At 40.3% G+C, this 14,104-nt stretch overlaps 1 long non-coding RNA gene across 1 annotated transcript; it reads left to right on the forward strand.

The window, feature by feature from the left end:
* Positions 1-273: 273 nt before the first annotated feature.
* On the forward strand, positions 274-8,422 carry LOC108534753 (uncharacterized). The gene is made up of 4 exons (XR_001887020.1): positions 274-395; positions 947-999; positions 1,516-1,636; positions 7,963-8,422. It is a non-coding gene; the product is annotated as an uncharacterized LOC108534753 (long non-coding RNA).
* Positions 8,423-14,104: the final 5,682 nt, after the last annotated feature.

Here is a 14,104-nt window from a genome sequence, read left to right on the forward strand (position 1 = left end):
ATAATTCAGTAGTTTTAGATATCCACAGAATTGTGCAACTATCACTTCATTTTTAGAACATTTTCATCACCCTAAAAATGAACTCTTGTGAACTAAATATTTGCAGCCCTCCAAAATTCATATGTTGAAGCCCTAAGCTCCAAGGAGATGGTATTATGAGGTAGGGCCTTTGAGGGGTAATTAGGGTTAATGATGTCGAGAATGGGGCCTTCATGATAGGATTAGTGTCCCTGTAAGAAGAGACACCAGAGAGTTTTCTCTCCCTTGTTCTCTCTCTCTGCATGGGGGACACAGTAAGAAGGCAAACATCCACAAGCCAGGAAAAGAGCCCTCACCAGGAACCAAATTGACTAGAACTTTGGCCTGGGCATTGGACTTCCAATTCTCCAAAACTGGTAGGAATAAATTTATGTTGTTTTAGCCACCCAGTCTATGGTATTTTGTTATAGAAGAAACAAGACAGACCCGATTAAGAACTCACTCCCCATTCTCCCCTAACCTCCATTCCCAGCCCCAGGTAGCCACTAATATACTCTATGTCTCTATAGATTTGCCTGTTCTGGACACTTCATATAAATTAAATCACACAATATGAAAACACTCTGCTGACAGTTACAAAGGACTAAACACACATTGTCTGATTTCATATATGGATGTATGTTTTTATTTTTCTTGGGCATACACCTAGGAGTGGAATTGTGTTATAACAGTATGTTTAGCCATATGCTAAATGTACCGTGCTAAATGCACCACTTTACCTTCCCAACATCAGTGTGTATGTGTTCCAATTTCTTCGCATCCCCACCAACACTTGTTACTGTTTATCTTTTGGGTTTTGCCATGCTAGTTGGAGTGAGGTGTTAGCTTGTGGTTCTGTTCTATATGGCTTGCCTTCCGAACACACTTATCTCTTGATTTATAATTCTACTGTCTTACTGTCTACCAGGTCCTTCTGTTATCAAGCAAAGAGGATGCTTTGGTTAGAAACACTCTACTCAGGTAAGAATGGCGTGCAAAAAGCTGTACATATTTAATGTATACCATTTGGTGAGTTTGGAGATAAGTATGACCTGCAAACCATCACCACAATGTAAATGATAAACCTATTCATCAACTCTAAAATTTTTCTTCTACCTGTTTTATTTATTATTATAAGCATGCCTTGTTTTATTGAACTTCACGTGACTGCACTTCTCAGATATTGAGTGTTTTATAAATTAAAGATTTTTGGCAAGCTTGCACCCAGCAAGTTTATTGATGTTATTTTTCCAACAGCGTGCACTCACGTCATGTCTGTGCCATATTTTAGCAAGTCTCACAATATTTCAAACTTTTTCATTATTATTATATCTGTTAAGATGATCTGTGGTCAGTGATCTTTGATATTACTACTTTTATTGTTTTGGGGAGTCACAAATCACATCTATACAAAAAAATGGTGAATTTAAGCCATAAGTGTGGTGTGCATTCTGCCTGCTCCCCTGACTGGTTGCCTGTCTGTCTTCCTCTCCCCAGGCTTTCCTGTCTCCTGGGACACAACAACATTGAAATTAGGCAAATTAATAAAGACTCGCGCTGCCTATCTGTAAAAATAACTCCTCATCTGTTAAGTGGCTTCTTGAGATGGGATCTACTGGTAAGACACTATGAACACTATTGAAATGACAACAAAGGAGTATTGTATAAACTTAGTTGATATAGCTGTGGCAGGGTTTGGGAGAGCTGACTCCAAATTTGGAAGAAGTTCTACTGTGGGTCCAATGCTAGCAAACAGCATTGCACGCTACAGAGAAATCTTTCATGAAAGGAAGGGTCCATTGATGTGGCAAACTTCACTGTTGTCTTACTGCCACAGCAGTCCCAGCCTTCAGCAATCATCACCCTAACTTGTCAGCAGCTATCAGCATCAAAGCAAGAGCTTCCACCAGCAGAAAAAAACAAACAAAATAAATGACTTGCTCTATTAGTCCATTTTCACACAGCTATAAAAATACTACCCTGAGACTGGGTAATTTATAAACAAAAGAGGTTTAATTGACTCAGTTTCGCATGGCTGGGAGGCCTCAGGAAACTCATGGTAGAAGGAGAAGCAGGCACCTTCTTCACAAGGTGGCAGGAGAGAGAAGTGCAGGGGAAACTGATACTTATAAAACCATCACATCTCAAGAGAACACACTTACTATTATGAGAACAGCATGGGGAAGAACCATCCCCATGATCCAATCACCTCCCTTGACATACGGGGATCACAGTCTGAGATGAGACTTGGGTGGGGACACAGAAAGAAACCATATCACGTGCTGAAGGCTCAGATGATCACTAGCGTGTTTTAGCATTAAAATACTTTTAGTTAAGGTTTCTACATTATTTTTTAGACATAATGTTATTGCACACTCAAGAGACTACAGTGTGGGATGAACATAACTTTTGTATACACTGGGAAACCAAAACATTTGTATGACTTGCTTTGTTGCAATATTCGCTTTATTGTGGTGGTCTGAACTGAACCTACAATATCTCCATGATATGCCTGTATTTTGTGATAAGAGCACTTAGCATGAGACTGAACAATGTGCATCTTTGATTCCTAAATCTCATCCCTCACACGCCCTCTAGGACTTCCTTTCCATCACTCTTGATCCTTCCCATCTGTATCATCTTCCACGGAAATATTCCTTTTTACTGGTCCTTCCTCCACAGACATATCCAATGTAGCAGAGATTCTGAGGCAAACGCTGGAAGAATTCTAGTCCTGCTTCTCTACTTTTGAGTTGCAGGCCTTGTGCTTTGTTTTTCCATTATCCGTATTAATCATACCTACCTTGTAACACTGTTGTGGGGATGATACAAATTGATACATCTAATGCCTGGCATATAATAAGTATTGAGTGTTTGCTATTAAGTCATTATCTTTCAAACTGCATTCATAATTTGAATACGTAATATGTACAAATGGTACAGAAATTTAGATAAAAGTGTTCTGCAGTTGAATGTAAGTTTCTCTCCAATCACCTTTTCACAACTTTACCTGAGAGGTGAGCACTGTTACCCACTGCTTGAGGATTCCCCCAGAAATGGATATTCTATAGTTACATGAGAAAACCATGGAAGTGAAAATTTCTACACATGGTAGCCTCCTGAGCACAGCACCCTTTCTCTTGATTTTTTTTCACTGAGTATCTGTTCTGGAGATGTTTCAATTTTAGTGCCAAAGACTTATCTCATCCCTCTTAACACCTGCTACTAACTGAATGTGTCATAATGGATTTAAACATTTCCTAATATAGGTACTTAAATTTTTTTCTACTAGTTTTTTTTAATCCTGCAAGGCCTTGTCCAGACACAAATTTTACATGTGTGTATACACCTGTACATTAATGACTAGAAGAGAAATTTCCAAGTAAAAGGAAAGTTGCACTTTAATTTTATAATGGTTGTAAATATGATGTTAACATATAGATAAATAATATTATTGATATAGTCTTGAACATTATAACCATATAACTATAAATACAAGTATATGTAATTTAAATAAGTATAATTAAAATTTATAATAAATATTAGCAAATGTATCCTTAAAAATATACCAATTGGCCATTTCCATGTTTTAATTTTTATTGCTATCATTCCTTTCTAATTTGGACTTAAGGTCTTTCTGTCCAGAGGGGGCCATGAGCCAAGATAGCCACTCTTTAGGAAAGCCCTACCAGTTGGGGTAGGGGAGTTAGGTTTGGCTGTGACAGTCAGGTAAGACACAGGGGGAAGGTGAAACCAAAATGCATGCAACAGAAGAAATGTATTACTTACAGGTCCCAGAGAGATTAAGAAGCCTGGGGTGGAGGAATGGGGTGGTGGGAGGGCAACAGGAAGTTCAACCAGCAAGTGCAGAGGGACAGGGGCACTGGTGGGACGATGTTTTTAATGAGGTCCATGGTCGTGCTTCCTTAGGCCTTCCCAAGGGGCCTGTGGGTTGCCTAATTTAAAGCAAAAAAAAAAAAAAAAAAGAGGAATCTCATTTGCATAATGGCATAATACAGGAATTGACCATGAGGTTTTATCATGGTCAGCAGCTGTGAGATGAGCTGGGTTTGGGGTCAGTGGGATGACAAATATGCAAGTTCATCACAATCAACCACATGGGATGGGGAAGTTTTAATCAGGCCAAAGGCGATTGTACACTAAGACTGGATTTCAAACAACTAATGCCAGGCCTAAAAATGAACACCAAGGCATCATCTGTATTAAAACAATATACGCTATCCCAGCCACACTACAAGGGTGTCTCCATCCCTACATCTTCTCCAGCAAGCTGTGTTATCTTTGAATCATGTCAATCTGACACATGAACAACAGTATTCTGACGTGGTCTAAATCTGCAGAAATCTTAATTTGAGAGAGAAGGAATATTTCTCATGTATCTAGGAGCCCTTTGTGTTTGGAGGAATGGCAGACACTATGTGTGTATGTGTATGTGTGCATATATATATACATGATATATATATACACATGAGATATATATATACATGACATATATATATACATGAGATATATATATATATATACATGATATATATATATATCCTTTTCTTGTTTTCCATTTTATTATAAATATTTTCTCATTGCTTTGTTAGCAAAATTAACCCATTGGTCATGATAAAAAGTGCAACTTTTTTTGCAAGATTGTCATTTGTCTTTTGAATTTGTGAAGGTTTTCCCACCTCAGAGCTTCATCTAGTCAATTTTATCAGTCTAGGTCTTGTGGAACACTTAAAAAAGAATTTGTCATTCTTTTGTTTTCTTTTAATGTTTTCTTTTTAATATATTGAGCTATTGAATATTTGTTTTCTACCATTAATTTTTTTAAAACAATCAGATTATCTTCATATCCCTTAATAAATAATTACTGTTTTCTTTGCTAATTTAAAATATCATCTTTAAATATTTAGATCTGATTGGACCTATTTATGGACCTCTTCTATTTATGTCTTAGCTAAGGCCAACATCACTGATTTAATTATTGTATTTTTATGTAAGAATTTTTTTTCCAGATGAGATTGGTCATGTTCAGGGAGGCAAAAATAAATAAATAAATAAATAAATAAATAAACAAAAAAAAAACCCACACGAAATCATATCCTTTGCAGTAACATGGATGCATCTGTAAACCAGTCTCCTAAGCGAACTAACCTTTTTTCCCTGTCCCTTCAGCTGCTTACAATTCTCCCACCTTTGGCCCTCCCAGGGACTCCTACTAAGTAGGTTTCTGAATGTACCAACTATGGGATTTGGAATAAGTCACCTACTTGGGCTAGAATGAAGCTCTGACCCTCACATGTTGCATTTGTTTCCTGAAGAAAGGAGAAAAAAGACAGAAAACAGTATTTATTAAGCCCCTGACCCCATGTGTGCCAGGCACTGTGGTAGGCTCTTTGTGTATATTAACACATGGAATTCTGGAAACAATTGGAAAACGCTTCATGAATAATCATTATCATACCAATTTTTCAGATGGACAACTTGAAGCAAAGCAGAGTAAGTTCCTCAGCCACGATTGTAGGGCCAGTGAGTGCTGTAGTGGGATTCTGATGACTGCAAAGTCCAAGCTCTTGATGCTATCTCCTGGGTTTCTTCATTGCTTCCCAAGTCTAAGCTGCTGTCATTTAGACAAAGATTCTCTTATTACAATGGCAGTCACAAAGAGATTCCTGTTGTCCCACCTCCAACAGTGGCCCATGTCCCTCTGTTGCTCTTTGCCTCTCTTCCCCATTTGCCAGTCCCGAAACTGCTATCAGTTTGCTCAGTGGAATTGGCAGTCTGCATTGGTCCTTTTCTGATTAGAGCATTGCTCAGTGCTCCTCCTAGAAGCCTGTGCCCAGATTTGCCAGTGGCTTTTTTTTTTTTTTCAATTCAAGCCTTCTTTGCCATGAGCCCAAATGTGCCTTCTAGCTGCAGTTTGAGAATCAAGTAGAAATGAGCCATATGATCTGACAGCTTTTGCTGCCTGGCTTCCCATGACTCTGCTCCACTGACCTGGAGCCCTGGCACACATTATTGCCCAACTATAATAAAGATTATTCTGTTTTTTGGGAGCAAAATCTCCAGAACAGGAGAAGTGGGCCAGGCTTGTGATGTAAGCTCAGGCCTTGAATTCAGAGAGCTCTGTTCAGTTATCCTTCTTGGTAGGCAAATAATGGTCAGCATGTCCTCCTTGATTAAGCTATTTCCTTGTAAACAGGGCTGAAACATTTGTCTTCCTGCCCATGAGGTTGTTGTGAGTCTCAAAAAGAGAATTAAGATGGGAAAACATTCTGCAAATGATAAGGTACTTACTAAATGCCCTCTGTTACTAATAGACTTACTGAAACTGCTATTAATAGGATAAGTGGGTAGTGAAGGAGTGCTGTATGAGTTACGTCAAACAATAGCTTCCAAGAGAGGACGTCTTGCTTGCTATTCAGCAGAACAGGCTAGTTGTGTGGGTGGCGTCTGCAATCAGAGCGTCTAGTTTGACTACAACTAGTAACACCCCTTCTTATCTATGTGAGCTTCAATTTCTTTAGCTTTAGAATTTGCACTAGTCTATTGGGAAATTGAGGTAAGGACCAAGATGGAAAAACATTCTATGATACTCATCATGATGCCTGATCAATGAATATTAGCTGTTATCATCATGCTGTTATGTTTAACTGAACTGAGTCAATAAATTAACAGAATTAGAATGGCCCTTAGACACCTCTCCCTTCGTTGTAAGATGATGGCTCAAGCCACACAGGTCCAGAAAACTAACCTTAATGGACCCATTCTCACTAATTAAACTGATGGGAGATCAATGCAAAACCAGGATGTAAAATTCTTAAGCAGCATTGGGGACTGAGACCTGTTAACACGTGGCAATGCTTAGTAACCCTATTTGGAGGCTGCCTTGAGGCACACAGGAAGGGAGAGTGATTAAAAGGCTGGGAAAAGCTTCAGGGCTGAGAAGAGAGGAAGGGAGATTCCTTTGAGCTCTCCCTTTGTCTCTCTAGGTATGCAAATGGCCCCACAACTAAGGACTTAAAGGACTGAGTTTCCAAATCACAAGTCCTTGGCTAGCATTTCCCATAAGACACAGATCAATCTTCACAGTACACCTGTACCAGAGGCTCATGCCTCTGTCCAAAGCTACTTCCAATTTCATGCCCAGGTTTTCTTCATTTCATTCAGACTCTTGGTCATTCACAGAGACTTGTTTTGGAACCATTTTGCAGAAGACTCTGAGAACAATGCCATTTCTAGTGTCTTGGTGCTAGACAGGGTCCCTTATATCCACCCTGATTATAGCAGGAAAAGAGACCCTTGATTTTGATACTCTTTTGTTCTCTCTCTGATTCTTGAATACATGGGCAATTTACCCCCGTTCGTTTTTTCTAAGAGCATTTTTCAGTATAAATCGTGGCATGGAAAATGGCATGTTTCCTCTGGTTCCAGATAAGGAAAGCTGTAAATAATTTAAAGTTCCTGCTGTGCAAAATTACCCAAACAGAAAGTACATTTTTTTATGCTTGGCACTGAGGATGGTAAAATAAGAAATTGTGCCAATTTTCCTACAGGTGAAATTTTAGCTTCTTTATAACATAAGCACTTTGACTCTGAAAAAAGTAACATAATAAGATTTTGTGCAAGGTGTGCCAGAATTAATATAGGGCCATAGAAATAATAGCCCAAATTTACCTTTCATACACACACAAAGACACAAAATTACTGGAAGTTTGTGCTGGGAGCATTAAGCCACTCCCCAGGGCTCAAAGATTGTGCCCCTTAATAGTATTTATGTTACCACAAATGTCAGTGTCAGCACTTCAAACTTATATGAAAACTATTGTTTTGTGGCACAAAATTCTGATGTATGTGTTATTTGAATCACTATAAGCCACTATAATTTGAAGCATCAATGTGACCTACTTTTCCCCTCTTAATTAACAGGTCATCATAAAATGGGGTTGTGTCTATTTTCACCTGGCCCACTGTGTGTTGTGAGTGCCACCAGAGCTATCCTGCTGCCCCTCCACAGATCGTAGGATTTTCTTCCTTTATGTTAAATTTAGCACTGAAACTGGCAAAGTTTCATTCTCAAGAACGACAAGGTCACAGAGAAAGAGGAGGAGAGAAGCCACTTTGCTAGACTTTCCTCCTTGGGACACTTGTGCTGAAGGCATGTGATGGAAAGAGAAATGGACTTCTGGTCTCCAATTTGGGTCCCATATCCAATGAGGGCTGCTTCTCTGGGCGCCGGAACAGTGACTTCTGCACACGCTCAGCCATCCCAGAGCTTGTCCCTAATGATCCAGGAAGGGATGGGGCATTGGGCTCTATGAAGACAAAGCACAAGCACTAGTAGGCAAGAGCCAAATATACCTAAGAATCGTAATAATATGTGTCTATGAACAGCTACTAAATATAATAAAAATTTAATGTATGACTGGAGTTTGTTTCTGGTGATGGTGATCAAGTCCTCTCGCCAGAGGACTGGGTTCATCTTCAGGTGTCAAATGTGCCATCTCTTACTTCTTCAACTCGAGTCCTTTGCCAGGTTTCTAGCTGCTGTACAGTTCTGAGCAAATGTCAAAAGGTCAGAAGGATGAGTCTTCACAGGGATTAATAAGTTTAGATGATGGCTTTCAGAAAGAAACAGAGAGAAAGAAAAAGGAAGGAAAGAAAGAAGGAAGGAATAATGGAAAGAAGGAAGGAAGGAAGCAAGGAGAAAAGATAGGAAGGACAGCGTGAGGGAGGGAAGAAACAGAAGGAATTAGAGAGAAGATAGGAAGGAGGGAGGGAGGGAAGAAGGAAGGAAGGTGGGAAGGAAGGAGGAAAAGAAGGAAGGAAAGATGGAAGGAAGGAAGGGAGGGAGGGAGGAAGGGAGGGAGGGAGGAAAGAAGGGAGGGAGGGAGGAAGGAAGGAAGGAAGGAAGGAAGGAAGGAAACAGGGAGGGAGAGAGAAAGAAAGAAAATTTTAAAACACTGCATCCTATAAAATGGTCTCCACAGTTGCATGGGAGGGGTGTCACAGGCTTCCCTGACTGTTGGAGACAAAAGAATAAATCTTCAGTATTTTACCTGCAAAGATCCCCCTTTGCTCAAGGCCTTCTTGTCTGCCAAGTGTGTTGGCCAACAACTGGCATCCAGGCATCTGCTTGATGAGTTTATCTCACCTTCACATGTCTGTTCTGACAGTGCATCTTCAGGGGGCCTATCCCTGGATATTGAAAGCCCTAGGTCTTTCCCCTATGATCTTATTACATTTTGTTGTTGTCACCTTCTTTCAATTCTTCCTTCTTTATTAAACTATAAATTCTGTGGGGAAAGGGTTTCTATCTGTCACATTCACAGTTGCATGCCCTGAACCTACTGGTCAACCCTCAGCAACACTTGCTGAATAAATGAGCCCAAGATATCTCATTGTACATCTTTAGGCTCATCTACATGCAGGTTCTATATTCTGTGATGAAAGAGGATATTGTATTTATTTCCTAGATTCTTCCTGGGTTGGCTGTATACCCAGTGCTATAGTTTGGATGTTTGTCCCCTTCAAACCTCAAGTTGAAATTTGATCTCCAATGTAGGTGGTGACTCATGGGAGGACTTTGGGTTATGGGGTGGACCTCTAATGAGTAAGTAAATGCCCCTTCTCGGACAGGTTGGGGGTGGGAGGAAGGGGAGAGTGATTTCTAGCTCTATTTGTTCCCATGAGAGCTGGTTTTTAAAAAGAGCCTCTCATCTCCCCACTTCTCCTGATTCCTCTCTCACCGTGTGATTTCTACATACACCAGCTGCCCTTTGCCTTCTGCCATGAGTGAAAGCAGGCGAGACCCTCACCAGAAGCTAAGCAGATCCTGGCGCTATGCTCCTTGCATAGCCTGCAGAACTATGAGCCAAATAAACTCTTTTCTTGATAAAGTATCTAGCCTTAGGTATTCCATTACAGCAACATAAATGGACTAAGACACTCAGCTATCACAAATATGATTTGGCTTGGGCACTCAGGATCTTGAGAAAAGGCTGTTGATCAAGTCATAGAGAAGCTTCCTCAGTTCTCTGCCCCTGACGACTTACTTAGCCTTGGGTCCCAAGTGCTGTAAGTTTATCGTAGGTGGAATGGAGAGTCTTGAAACTATGTCACCTAACAATGATTTCAGGCAGGACCATGTCCGCTGCCCTTGGAAAAATGGAACCTTGAGTCTAAACTTTCCCATAGAACACACTTCACCTTCCAAGCTAAAATAATGGAAGTTTTCCAGTTGAAAATTATCCCAGAGGCAGATGTACAGACCTCCATTTCAGTAGCTTTTCTGCCACTAATGGATTAGAAGGTCCCAGGACTTGGATTGTCTTAACTTGTATAGTTATGGAGCAGTTACAAGTGTGATAAATACCTTGTGATGATAACGGATATATGATCTTCCCCGAGCTTCAGATCAAATTGGGTAAACTTTGAAAACATCTACTTATTACTTAAAAAAAAAAAAATCCAGGATGACTTTCTTATTACATGACAGAATCACAGAATAGACTACTTGATAGCCAATCTTTACAATTTACTGTAATTGTCTCTGTCAGTCTCTGGAGAAAAGGGGACGTGGCACCCTGGCTGAGTCTGAAAGTCTGTTTTGTTACCAAATTCCTGACAAATGGACTTGGAGTGAATGCCCCTCTCATTGGGATGTTTTGCATGGACGGCAGGATTCAAGCTTGGCGTCTGGCATCTTGTCATCTGTTTCTCCCCAGCGAACACTTAATCCTTCAAGAAAGAGAGTAAGTAATAATATTTAATATGTCTCACCTTCAAGCTTTATTTCATAAATTATAAACACCTGCTTTTAGTGACTGCTACTTCGTCTCTTTTATTGTACCAATTGTTTTTTCCATCATAAATAATTCAGGACACATTTATCGCAAAACAGTGCAATTTGATGGAATCATAGAATGGCTTTCCCTTAATTTTAGCATTCTTGTTAATAAGTCCCCAATGCCAAGAGTGTGCTATGACTGTCCTTGCCTGACTCTCCAGACAGAGCTGCTGACTGGTAGGCTATACATGGCAGTGGCAGAAAGAATCCAATCCACACAGATGTCCTTCCTTTCTATACTAAAGACAGGCTGCCATGATGAGGACACAGAGCTGCCATGCACAATGAGTGTATGCACTCATGCATACATGACAACCCCTGGAGACTGATTTTGGGGACCTGGGATGTAGATCCACCCCGGTTTGCCTCAGGGTCTAATTCCTACCCTAACATAGCCTCTTAGTGGGGATATTGACTCTACAAAGTAGAACAGTGGGAGAAGTACCTTAATCAATAACTCTACCAACTCAGCAGGATTTCTTGATTACATTTGTGGGCATAGTCCTAATGGGATATGACACAGGAACGCTTCCTGCTTTCTGGACAAGCAGCAGTGCTGGTCTTCTATATGACAGGAGAATCCACCTCACATGGGGTAGTCATAGAAGGAGAAAAAAAGGTAGTCAAGATCCTTTCATTCATCCTTAAGGACCTGGACCCTTGGAAACTGTTGGATGTAGGAATATATTTTGTGTTTCTGAAGTTGAGGCTTTCTGAATATATGTGTCTGCAAATTCAGGAACCTGGGCTCACAGAAAGCCTTGCAAAGTTAATTTACAGCTGCATAAAGAGTGAAAGAATTCCAGAGAGATCTACCTTTCTCTGGGGCATATGTTTACATTTCACGGGAAAAGGAGCCCTGTGAACCTGAAGGCACCTCTAGATTATAAAAGTGGACATGAGGGTCTACCCGGCCTTAGAAAAGATGTATTTACATTCCAAAAGGTTAGAGTGAGAATCCAGGATCCTTTCTCTTGAATCTCCAAGGAACAAAGGTTTTTTTTTCATCCTCCTTTTGGGAGATTTGAGAAGGTGGCTACCTCTTCCTCCTCTAGACAAGGAGATAAAACCTGTTCCTAAACTGTGATGTAGACTTTGACATTTGCATGTGTAGGACGTTTGTCTCGGCTTTTACCATTCTTAACCCCAGGGTTAAGAATCAGGGTGTGGGGATCCATGTGGTCGTTACTTGCTTTTAAAGAAATAATGATCATCTGTCTCTAATCCAGAATACCAAATGTTCACGATCAGGATAAAATTATAAAGATGAATATTAAAAACCCAACAGAAATTCAAAGGGAAAAAATTAGCCTACATTTGTTTCTATTTCAGCTTTGCTTGTGGTCAGTCAAGAAGGAGGGTTTGAAGAGAGGTAATAGGGTAAAGGGTGGGTGGGTGGGTGGGTGGGGATTTGCATTTAATTTATTTTTGCTGTTGGTGCTAGATTTTGCCAAATAAATGGAGTTAAATTGGAGTCTGTTAAATCAGGGTTTCTCAGCCCAACACTGCTGACAATGTGGGTGCTAGCTCTTTATTGTGGGGGTTGTCTTGTGCATAGNTGTCACCTAACAATGATTTCAGGCAGGACCATGTCCGCTGCCCTTGGAAAAATGGAACCTTGAGTCTAAACTTTCCCATAGAACACACTTCACCTTCCAAGCTAAAATAATGGAAGTTTTCCAGTTGAAAATTATCCCAGAGGCAGATGTACAGACCTCCATTTCAGTAGCTTTTCTGCCACTAATGGATTAGAAGGTCCCAGGACTTGGATTGTCTTAACTTGTATAGTTATGGAGCAGTTACAAGTGTGATAAATACCTTGTGATGATAACGGATATATGATCTTCCCCGAGCTTCAGATCAAATTGGGTAAACTTTGAAAACATCTACTTATTACTTAAAAAAAAAAAAATCCAGGATGACTTTCTTATTACATGACAGAATCACAGAATAGACTACTTGATAGCCAATCTTTACAATTTACTGTAATTGTCTCTGTCAGTCTCTGGAGAAAAGGGGACGTGGCACCCTGGCTGAGTCTGAAAGTCTGTTTTGTTACCAAATTCCTGACAAATGGACTTGGAGTGAATGCCCCCTCTCATTGGGATGTTTTGCATGGACGGCAGGATTCAAGCTTGGCGTCTGGCATCTTGTCATCTGTTTCTCCCCAGCGAACACTTAATCCTTCAAGAAAGAGAGTAAGTAATAATATTTAATATGTCTCACCTTCAAGCTTTATTTCATAAATTATAAACACCTGCTTTTTAGTGACTGCTACTTCGTCTCTTTTATTGTACCAATTGTTTTTTCCATCATAAATAATTCAGGACACATTTATCGCAAAACAGTGCAATTTGATGGAATCATAGAATGGCTTTCCCTTAATTTTTAGCATTCTTGTTAATAAGTCCCCAATGCCAAGAGTGTGCTATGACTGTCCTTGCCTGACTCTCCAGACAGAGCTGCTGACTGGTAGGCTATACATGGCAGTGGCAGAAAGAATCCAATCCACACAGATGTCCTTCCTTTCTATACTAAAGACAGGCTGCCATGATGAGGACACAGAGCTGCCATGCACAATGAGTGTATGCACTCATGCATACATGACAACCCCCTGGAGACTGATTTTGGGGGACCTGGGATGTAGATCCACCCCCGGTTTGCCTCAGGGTCTAATTCCTACCCTAACATAGCCTCTTAGTGGGGATATTGACTCTACAAAGTAGAACAGTGGGAGAAGTACCTTAATCAATAACTCTACCAACTCAGCAGGATTTCTTGATTACATTTGTGGGCATAGTCCTAATGGGATATGACACAGGAACGCTTCCTGCTTTCTGGACAAGCAGCAGTGCTGGTCTTCTATATGACAGGAGAATCCACCTCACATGGGGTAGTCATAGAAGGAGAAAAAAAGGTAGTCAAGATCCTTTCATTCATCCTTAAGGACCTGGACCCTTGGAAACTGTTGGATGTAGGAATATATTTTTGTGTTTCTGAAGTTGAGGCTTTCTGAATATATGTGTCTGCAAATTCAGGAACCTGGGCTCACAGAAAGCCTTGCAAAGTTAATTTACAGCTGCATAAAGAGTGAAAGAATTCCAGAGAGATCTACCTTTCTCTGGGGGCATATGTTTACATTTCACGGGAAAAGGAGCCCTGTGAACCTGAAGGCACCTCTAGATTATAAAAGTGGACATGAGGGTCTACCCGGCCTTAGAA

Source organism: Rhinopithecus bieti, unplaced genomic scaffold, assembly GCF_001698545.2.
Source record: "Rhinopithecus bieti isolate Rb0 unplaced genomic scaffold, ASM169854v2 scaffold_11744, whole genome shotgun sequence".
NCBI lineage: Eukaryota > Metazoa > Chordata > Mammalia > Primates > Cercopithecidae > Rhinopithecus > Rhinopithecus bieti.